This window comes from Sus scrofa, chromosome 18 (assembly GCF_000003025.6).
Source record: "Sus scrofa isolate TJ Tabasco breed Duroc chromosome 18, Sscrofa11.1, whole genome shotgun sequence".
Classification (NCBI taxonomy): domain Eukaryota; kingdom Metazoa; phylum Chordata; class Mammalia; order Artiodactyla; family Suidae; genus Sus; species Sus scrofa.
This window is the reverse complement of record NC_010460.4, coordinates 32,715,361-32,726,456: the sequence shown is the minus strand read 5'-3', so window position 1 is coordinate 32,726,456 and position 11,096 is coordinate 32,715,361.

Sequence of the window (11,096 nt, the reverse complement as noted above, 5' to 3'; positions counted from 1 at the left end):
CAGGTGCGTTGTTAATGAGCAATAACTTTTTTTTTTTCTGAGCTGTAGGTCTCAACAATAGTATTAAATTATTCAATAAGCCATGTTATAAATAGATGTGTGGTGGTCATCCAAGCTTTGTTATTCTACTTATAGAGCAGACTAGAATAGATTTATCATAATTATTAAAGGGCTGATGATTTTTTGGAGTGGTAAATGAACATTGGCTTCGTCTTAAAATCACTGGTTGCATTAGCTCCTAACAAGAGAGTCAGCCTGACTTTTGAAGGTTTGAAGGCAAGCATTGACTTTTCTTCTCTAGCTACGGAAATCCAAGTCATCTTCTTCCAGTAGAAGGCTGTTTTGTCTACATGTAAGTCATTTCCATAAATTATCTTATCTAGATCTTCTGGATAACTTGCTGCAGCTTCTATATTAGCACATGCTGTTTTCCTTTGCACTGTTGTCTTATGAACGTGGCTCCTTTCTTTAAATCTCATGAACTAACCTCTGTCAGCTTCAAACTTTTTTTCCTGCAGTGTCTTCACCTATCTCAGCCTTCATAAAATGGAATAGAGAGAGTTAGGCTTTTCTTCAGAATAGGCTTTGACTTAAGGAAGTATTATGGCTGATTTTATTTGATATCCAGAATATGAAAACTTTCTCTATATCAGCAATAAGACTGTTACATTTCCTTATCACTGGGGTAGTACTTTTTTTTTAGGGCTGCACCTGTGGCATATGGAAGTTCCCAGGCTAGGGTTTGAATCAGATTCACAGCTGCTGGCCTGCACCACAGCCACAGTACACCTGATCCTTAACCCAATGAGTGAGGCCAGGGACCAAACCCACATCCTCATGGATACTAGTCAGATTTGTAACCTATTGAGCCACAACAGGAACTCCCTGGAGTACTACTTTTAATTTCTTTCAACAGCTTTTCCTTTGCATTCACATCTTAGCTAACTGGAGCAAGAGGCCTAGATTTCAGCCTATCTCAGTTTTAAATATGCTTCCCTTACTAAGCCTAATTTTTAGCTTTTGATTTAAAGTGAGAGACATGCTACTCTTCCTTTCACTGGAATACTTAGAGGCCACTGTAGGGTTATTAATGGCCTAATTTATTGTTGAGTCTCAGGGAATAGGTAGAGAGATGAGGGAACAATGAATGAGATGAGGGTCAGTGAATCAATTAGAGCACACACAACATTTATGGAGTTTCTGTCTTGTATGGAACCCAAAGAAATTATAATAGCAACATCAAAAATCATTGATCACAGATCACAACAAATATAATAATAATGAGGATGTGCCTTATGGTACAGTGTGTTAAGGATATGGCGTTGTCACTGCAGTGGCTTGGGTCACTGCTGTGGCTCAGGTTTGATCCCTGACCTGGGAACTTCCACGTGCTGCAAACACTGTCTATTAATAATAATAATAATAATAATAATAATAATAATAATAAAGTTTAAAATATTGTGAGAATTTCCAAAATGTGAATCAGACACAAATTGAGTGAATGTGTTAAAAAAATGGCTGCTATAGACTTGCTTAATGTAGGGTTGCCACAGACCTTCAGGTTGCAAAAAACCACTATCTTTAAAGTGCAGTAAAGTGAAATGTGGTAAAATAAGTTCTGCCTGTATAAGTGGTCGACCCAAACAATTCTTTCTGATTGGCCTACATGCATGTAAAGATTATTCTGGATTATTTTGTTACAGTATATTACATGTAGGGTATGAAATAATAAGCACACCAAGAAAATATAGCTATGAAGATTTTGTTGATGCTCATCAAATTAGATTGGATATGAAATATCATACTATACTTCTCTCTAATTATTTGCCTTTCCTTATATACAAAGGATAATGCTGAGAAGAATTCTTTCTCCTGTTTGTAAAGAAAAGTAAGGTTATGTACAGGTTTGCTGAAGATGGAATGGATAAATGAAGGGCTGAACTTTAGCCTTTCTTCCTGTTCTTGAAATGGCCAGTTCACGTAGTAGGAAAGAAAGTGATGGGCTGACAACTATCCAACTGTAGTAAAACTTCTGTAATCTTAGGAGCTGAAGAATGAGATTACAATAAACTTTTCACAACTTCTTGTATTATGGCTCAAAATAGGAAGCTGCTAAGTAGTCTTTCAAGATTATCTTCATGATTATGGGTGGTCCCTTCTTGGAGTTATATGAAGTACCTAATCTTAGGGCAGCGTAGATGCCCCAGAAGAAGTCATGGACTTACCCTGTGAAACATAACCTAAATATTGTTCTGGTTGTATTGTCTTTGTAAGGAAGTTTAAAATAGCACTCATTGGAAATTCAGAATTTTATACAACTATGTACAAAAGAAAGAATTGCAATACAGATTTTTTAAATGACTATACTCATGTAAATTATCATTATTCATATAAGCTATGATTTTTTTCTATGTGTCTTAATAACTTTATATTTATCCTTAAAGCAGTCAAGAAAAAGAATTACTTTCAAAAGTCCTCAGCAGTTATCTAAAGGAGGCAATATATCCTGGTGATGAAGAGCATGGATTTTTGAGTCAGGTTTGATTTGAAACCTCTACCATATATAAGCTGTGTAGCAATGAATAAATATCATTTAATTTCCTTTTCATTCTACCCCCATTGCTTTATCCATAAAATGGGAATAATGATAGTTCATTTCTCATGTGGGGATTATTTATGATGATGCAAGAAAATGACGGCCATTTAAAAATTAGATGTAAGATTTCTTTTGTTATTGCTCAAAATATAAATAAATAGCTGAAGTTAAATTTATGACTTAGGAATATATAATTATGCCTGAGAGCATGCTTCTTGAAACTTGGACACAAATGACTTTTATTAATCTTTGATCTTATTTACTGCTATCACTTAGTGGCAAGTGTGTTCTAATCCTGTGACAAGAAAACTATTTCAATGGACTGCAATTGTTCAGCCTTTTGAAAATTCCAAGAATACTATCATATTTATTACTATAACTTTAAATTAAAAATTCATGAATCGATGATAGATCAGGAAATGGAGAGGGCATCTTGTTTTCCTTCAATGTTTACATTGATTGTAATTCCACATGCTCTTTATATTTTAATTTTATTCATAGCTACTAAATGAATATTATTGAAGTTAATATTGACATAAACCTTGCTTTGTCTTTGGAAGTAAGAAATGTTTGAGGAAGATATAGATAGTTGGTAAAAACCGTGGGGCACTCAGCTATCACTGGGAGTGATTAAAGGGCTGCAGGTGTCAGGGAATCACCTGACATAGCTCACTTAAGAAGACTCTCAAGTAGTCTGTGAGTAGCACTGTGACATGGCCTTTTCCCTCTCTGAATAAGAAAATAAATTAAGAAGCTGAGAATAAAGAGATTATCCCTCATATAATATTAAAGGCAGCGAACTTTTGAATCCTAGTCACTAAAATTTTTTTTCACTATAAGAAAAATCCTTATAAAAATGGGAAAGGTAGATATATTATGATATGGATATCTTCTTCATTCTCTGTCTATTTTAAATAGCATTTATCTTTCCATAAGATCCTGTTTTTGCTGTGCTGTGAAAATCAGTTCATATTCAAACAGCATAAAAAAGATGATTATTCAAGGAAGTTAGGTAGCAATCATTAAGATGATTTCTTTTGAACAGATCATGTTGCAAGGTGCAGATGAGGCTAATGTGTTAAACATTTTTTGCTGTAAACATCTTTCACAAAATTTGAAAAACGCTTTATCCTGAAGTTTGGAATTGCCCTTATTTCCAATTTGGCTTTCACTATGTTTTTGCTTGATTAGGAGAAAAAAAAAAAGAATACAAATAAGATAGAGGTTAATGATTTATGAAAGCTTATGAAAGCGTCAAAAGCTGGGGTTACTGCCCTACTGCCCCCAAGATTGTGATGAGTTAGTATGTTATTAAGAGTTTAAACACTGTAATTGTGAGTCATTGAATTTTCTGCCTTTCTCCTGTGGATTTAGGCTTTCATTTTCAAGACCAACAGTCAAGCTAAGTGTTCAGTCTAAAATCATGGATTAAAGTGAACTAACCTGCCCCTAATTCCTTTGGAGCCACACTCTAACCAGCAAAGGGAAACTCCTCATTTTTAAGACAAAAAAATCCACAATTTTTAATGAAATAGTTAACACTTCATCCAAAATAGAGGTAGATGGAGAAAAGTATATGAAAAGCCTCCAACACCACTAGTTTGAAGAAATGTACCTTAAAACTACCATAACTTGCTCATTTCTTTAAATATTATTTGGTGTTCATTTATCTGCTCATTCACCAAACATTTATTAAATCCTTACATCTATGGTTTTCCCATTTATTTTATTTTATTTTAATTTTTTCGGCTTTTGTCCTTTTAGGCCCACACCCGTGGCTTATGGAGCTTCTCAGGCTAGGGGTCTAATCAGAGCTACAGCTGCCAGCCTATGCCAGAGCCAAGCCGCGTCTGCAACCTACACCACAGCTCATGGCAATGCCGGATCCTTAACCCACTGAGCAAGGCCAGGGATCAAACCTGCTACCTCATGGTTCCTAGTCAGATTCATTTCTGCTGCACCACAATGGGACCTCCCCCAGTTCTCTTAAAAATGATTTTGTTTTCATAATTTAATATCTCAGCAATAGATTTAAGTTGTTTTAGTATAGTCTATTGTTTGTTCATAGATGCAAGCCATGAGTTCTCCCTTTAATACCATTATTGGAAATAATAATACTATTACTTTTATTTTTAAAATACAGCTTTCAACTGGTACAATGATTTTTTAAAAGTTTTATTGACATATAATTGATTTACAATGTTGTGATAATTTCTGCTGTATAACAAAGTGATTCAGTTATATGTATACACATATCCATTCTTTTTTAGATTCTTTTCCCATATAGGTTATCACAGAATACTGAGACAGTTCCCTGTGCTATTCAGCAGATCCCTGTTGACCCTCCATTCTGTTGACCTTCCATGCACAATAGTGTGCATATGCCAGTCCCAAACCACTAATCCATCCCTCCCCTCCTACTTTTCCCCTTTGGTAACCATAAGTTTTTTTTCTAAGTCTGTGAGTCTCTTTCATAAATAAGTTCATTTGTATCATTTTTTAGTTTCCACTTATAAGTGATAGCATATGATGTTTGCCTTACTCTGCCTTGCTTCACTTATTATGATAATCTGTAGGTCCATCTATGTTGCTGCAAATGGCATTATTTCATTCTTTTTTGTGGCTAATATTCCATTGTATATACATACCAATCTTCTTAATCCATTCATCTGTCCATGGACATTTAGGTTGCTTTCATGTCTTGGCTATTGTAAATAGTGCTGCAATGAACAAAGGGGTGCATATAACTTTTTGAATTGTAGTTTTGTTGGGACATATGCCCAGGAGTGGGATAGCTGGATCATATGGTAGTTCTATAGCTTTCTGAGGAACCTCCATACTGTTTTCCATAGTGGTTGTACTAATTTACATACCTACCAACAATGTAGAAGGGTTCCATTTTCACCGCACCCTCTCCTGCATGTATTGTTTGTAGATATTTTGGTGATGGACATTTTTACTGGTGTGAGGTAATACCTCATTGTAGCACAGTGACTTTTGCTTCTTCTACCGTTTCAAACAGTTTTTCACCAGCTCTAGTTTTTATTGCTGTCTAGAATAAATTATTGGAGTTTTTCTTGTATATTCTTACCAACATAATTATTAACTCACATTTGAAAACAATTTTACACATGTAAACACAATATACTATTATTCTTCTTGTATATCTGTTGCTATTCTTGCGATTTGGTGGATGCATATTTGAGATGAATTTATACCAAATGAAATTATTTTCCATAATCCAGGAAGACTTTTTTTTTGTTCTTAGCCTGATACTAAAGACCATGAATAAATTCAATTATCTTAAAAATAGTACCTGAAATATTTCAAATTTTATAATACCATTTCTGTCAATTCTTCTTACTCTAAAGAAATTTAAAATTAACATTACAACCAGTTATATATTAGTAACTGTTTCCTAACCAACTCTCTAAAAAAATCCTTTCTGATTTCCATGGTGTAAATACTTTTACCAAGACTGATTTCAACTACCAACCTGATGTCACTGAATGCTGAATAGGAAGATATGCATGTAATTGGTTCTCTCAAATCAGTGTGAGCTAGCTACAGCTAACAACTAATTATAATTCTATTTTTATAAATAGGCTTTTGACCTAATAAAATCTGAATTTATAAGATTGTTTTAAGTGCAGTTTTTAAAAATCCTAATAGATTTTTTATATGCTAAATTACTTTAATAATATGCATTTTGTATGTGTTTCCTCTTTGGTTGTTCATTTTTGAGAGGAGTGAAGGAAGAAAATAATGAGTACTTCTAAACAGATGATCATTGTGGGAAATTCTGTGTTACAACAAATCCCAGACATCAGAAATAGAGCCAGACAGTCAGACATAAATTATCCCAAATCCTTTTTCATCTGAAGAGAAATCCCTTCAAGTTAACACTGACTTTTATTGCTGTTTCTAATATTTCCTATCTATAACAATGAGAAGAAAGCACTCCTCTACATGTATTTAATGATTTTGAAAACATACAGTTTTATTTTCTTCATAGAAAAGGTCTAGAGTAGTGCTTCCCAAATTATAGTCCACAAGCTGGTGTGGATCTAAGACTTGTGTGTAACTTCTCTGTTAAGAAAAGTGTAGAAGTTGAAGTAGATATTTGGAAGCCTTTATAGTATTTGACATTGCTGCAACATCCAAGTTCATGACCAGTGGACTCTGGGCTATAGTCATTGAATGGGGAGTAAGCAGTTTGGGCTTTTGTTATACTTTTATAGCGTAACTTGTTATATCTGGCTATGATGAAGGATTGAAGATTAATTTTGAAAATATTATGCCTCATTTTATATAAAAGTTAAAAACAAAGATCTTAATCTTGCCAAAATTGCTTTAAAATCATTTTCATTCTTATCAATATTCTGCAAGACTGGTTTCTCTACTTTTGAGTGTTTTTAAAACAAAACAGAAGTCATTTAGAAATACATTGTTATCCATCCAAACTTGATTAGATAATTTGGCAAGCAAGAAGCAATCTCATTTATTGCACTAAAAACTTTAAATCTTGGTATTTGAAGTGTGTGAATAGGTGCTTAATATGGGAAACCACTATTTCTTCACATACTCTTTAGTTACTCTTATGGAGTGACAAAAATTTACAAGTGTATTAAAAATTCTCAGTATTATATGCCTATGCACACACTTTTAAATATGCATAGTTTTGCAGTTCTCTGTAATTTTTGTTCTCCCTTTTGTCTATGTTTCTTCTGAGTACATCTACTGAAATGTAATTTTATGATTGTTGAATTTGATAATAATATATGTATCTCATGTCCTTTTTGGTTTTTTTTGCCTTTGTCTTTTGTCTTTTTAGGGCTGCACCCACGGCATATGGAAGTTCCTAGGCTAGGGGTCTAATTGGAGCTGTTGCTGCCGGCCTACACCAGAGCCACAGCAATGCCAGATCCAAGCTGCTTCTGTGACCTACATCACAGCTCATGGCAACGCCAGATCCTTAACACAATTAGCGAGGCCAGGGATCAAACCCGCAACCTCATGGTTCCTAGTTGGATTTGTTTCCACTGTGCCAAGAGGGGAACTCCTCTTATGTCTTTTAAAATCATTTTGATAACTTATTTTTATTGTATTTTATAAAAATATTAGTTAACAATGAAATACTTCTCCATAGATAGTTTGAAAAGCAGTAAGCTAGAACCATACCTGACATATAGAAATTGTACAATAATTATTTATTGGACAAATGAAAGGTTAGAGCCTTCAATAAAGTATAGATAGATCCAGAGATTTTTGAAGTCTCACATTATTATAAATTAGTGGTTAAGGGCAAATCATAAAAAATATATGTTGCTAGTCATAAAATAACTTCTTCCTTACAAACTGTAACTTGTTTTGCCTTGGTATTAGTAGTAGAAAATTTTATTTATGTGTCCTGAATGAAAGTTGCTGCATTTTCTATTTTGGCCACTATTGGGTCTAAGGTTACAACAGACAAAATAATCCTTAAAAAATAAAAATCTGGTTATGCTACCCACTTCTCTGCTTAAAACACTTTAATGGTTTCTCATCACATTTAGAATAAAATCTAAACTCATTTTAATAATATTCAAGGTCCTATAGGATCTGCACCCCACCCACCTGACTTCATCTTCCCTTTAGAATATTCTAGCCAACTGATCATATTTATGATTCTTGAATTAGCCAAGTATGTTCTCATCTCAAGGCCCTTAACCTGGTGGTCCCTCTGCTAGATTCCCTTTGCTTAAGTCCTTTCACAGTTGGCTCTTTCTTATCCTTTGAGATTTCAGATAAATATCACATTCTGGTCTCTTCCTTCGAGATGACTCATCACATGACCTTCATTTATAGTCGTCATGATACCTATCTGAAATTATTTTGGTTGTTTACTTGCTTAATGTTTTTCTTCCTTTCTGCTAGAAAGCAAGCTCCACTAGAGTGGGAACCTTGTATTTTTTGTTTGTGTCTGTATCCTCAAAGCCAAGTGTTCTAGGAGGATCATAACATATAATAGGTGCTCAATAAATATCTGTTTAATAAATGAATGGGTGGAAGATAAAAACCATTTTACTTGTGTGGCAGCACCAAGTCCTTTGAATAGACAATGATGAGACACCTGGAGAAGACATCTTGCAAAAGAGATGAATAAACCAATGGAGGCTCCTTTGTTGATATAAAAGCATTCATTTATGAAAATGAGATATGTTTTTCAATAAATGGATAAACTCCACTTTCAATGCTGTATGTAATCACCCCCCTTCAAATCTTGTAAAAGTCTAGTCAAACTCACTGATCCATTTTTCTTTTGAGAACTTCTACACATTTCATACATCCCCTCTGGAAAAATCAACTATTTATTATAGAATACAATTTCTTTTTTTTTAATTTTTAAAAGATTGTTCCCCCAATACATTTTTTTTTCTACTGTAGAGCATGGTAACCCAGTTACTCATACATGCATACGTTCCTTTTTCTCACATTATCATGCTCCATCATAAGTGACTAGACATACTTCCCAGTGCTACACAGCAAGATCTCATTGCTAAACCACTCCAAAGGCAATAATCTGCATCTGTTAACCCCAAGTTCCCAGTCCATCCCGCTCCCTCCACCGCCCCCTTGGCAACCACAAGTCTATTCTCCAAGCCCACGATTTAGGATACAATTTCCTAATCTTGATCCATAGATGATCTGAAACTGTGAATATGTACATTTTTTAAAAGGGAAATGTAGCTCTCATCAGGATCTGGGTGGATCCATGGTTTTTAAAAGATTAAGAACTTCTTTTGCATGAACGCCAGAAAACATAAGCAGGAAAGGCTCAGAAATAACATACAGTCTGTGTTATTTTGGCATCAGTTTACAGCATATACAAAGATGAAGGTAGAAATTTATAAAAATACTTATCTATATATAATTATTTTTGAATATATCCGTAATTAAATTCTCCGTCATGCTTGTGGTAAGCTTCCTAAAGTTAAGTAGCATGCTCTCTGAGGATGAGACACATTTTGCAATTAATTACTTTGGCAAAACAACAGAATTGATGTAGCTCACTGCATTGACTCCAGGTAAATCAAAAGATACAAACAAAATCCATATGGGATTATTTTCTCAGTATATGAACATTTTCCTCTAAGTATCCTAATAGTTCTAATGATGACTAATGACTAACACCTGATTTTCAGTCTACTTTGACCAAAGGGTCTACTTAAATTTTGTGGGTTTTTTTAAATATAGGACATAGAAATACCAACATGATTTATTACTGCATGTCCACTATTTCATTTCTAGCCTAGGATGCATTAAATTTAAATGTAGATTTCACTCTAATTTAGTTTAGAAACAGAGATGTTTTACCTCATGTCATTTTGATGTATTCAATCAATTCTAATCTATTTCAGATTATTGAAAATATCACACATGCCAATTTATGTTGTCTCATTTTAACTTCTGTAATAAAGAATAATGAAAGTGTCATTTTTGGATAATTTATTTTCAGTGTATAATACTTATTTTGCACGTACCATTGCTAGACATGACTAGGCTGGCTGTTATTACCTTCAATGTTATACTGTTAGATGGATGAATATATACTTATACTTTTCTATTTTAGAATTTTGAAACTCATAATACATACATATATCTTCTGTAATTATTTCTCACATGATACTTACCTAAGTTGTTGAGGTAACAACAGTTGAACACAGTTGATATTGTAATATGAATTATGTGGCGAATATGAAATATTTTATAAACTTAAGTTTTGCTCTTTAATTTCCTAGTGCTTCCTGGCGGCCTTCCAGTGTGCTAGGGTAGACTATTCCCATTTTTTGTAAGATGAACATATTAAGAACTCACAGGAAAAGTTTAAGAATTCCTGCAAGTTGGTCAATTTGCTGTGCAGCAGAAAGTAATAAAACATTGTAAGTCAACTATAATAAAAAAAATTTTTTTTTTAAATTCCTACGTGAAAAAAGACCAAAATAATTCCATTTGCAGCAACATGGATGAAACTAGAGACTCTCATACTGAGTGAAGTAAGTCAAAAAGAAAAAGACAAATACCATGTGATATCACTTATATCTGGAATCTAATATATGGCACAGATGAACCTTTCCACAGAAAAGAAAATCATGGACTTGAAGAACAGACTTGTGGTTGCCAAGGGGGCGGGGGAGGGAGCGGGATGGACTGGGAACTTGGGGTTAACAGATGCAGATTATTGCCTTTGGAATGGATTAGCAATGAGATCTTGCTGTGTAGCACTGGGAAGTATGTCTAGTCACTTATGATGGAGCATGATAATGTGAGAAAAAGGAACGTATACATGTATGTGTAACTGGATCACCATGCTGTACAGTAGAAAATTGACAGAACACTGTAAACTAGTTATAATGAAAAAAAATCATTATATAAAGTTGAAAAAAAAATTCCTATGTGATTTTGATATGCATCTGAATGAAAAAAGAAAAGACATAGAACAATTCTGATATCTCTTTCC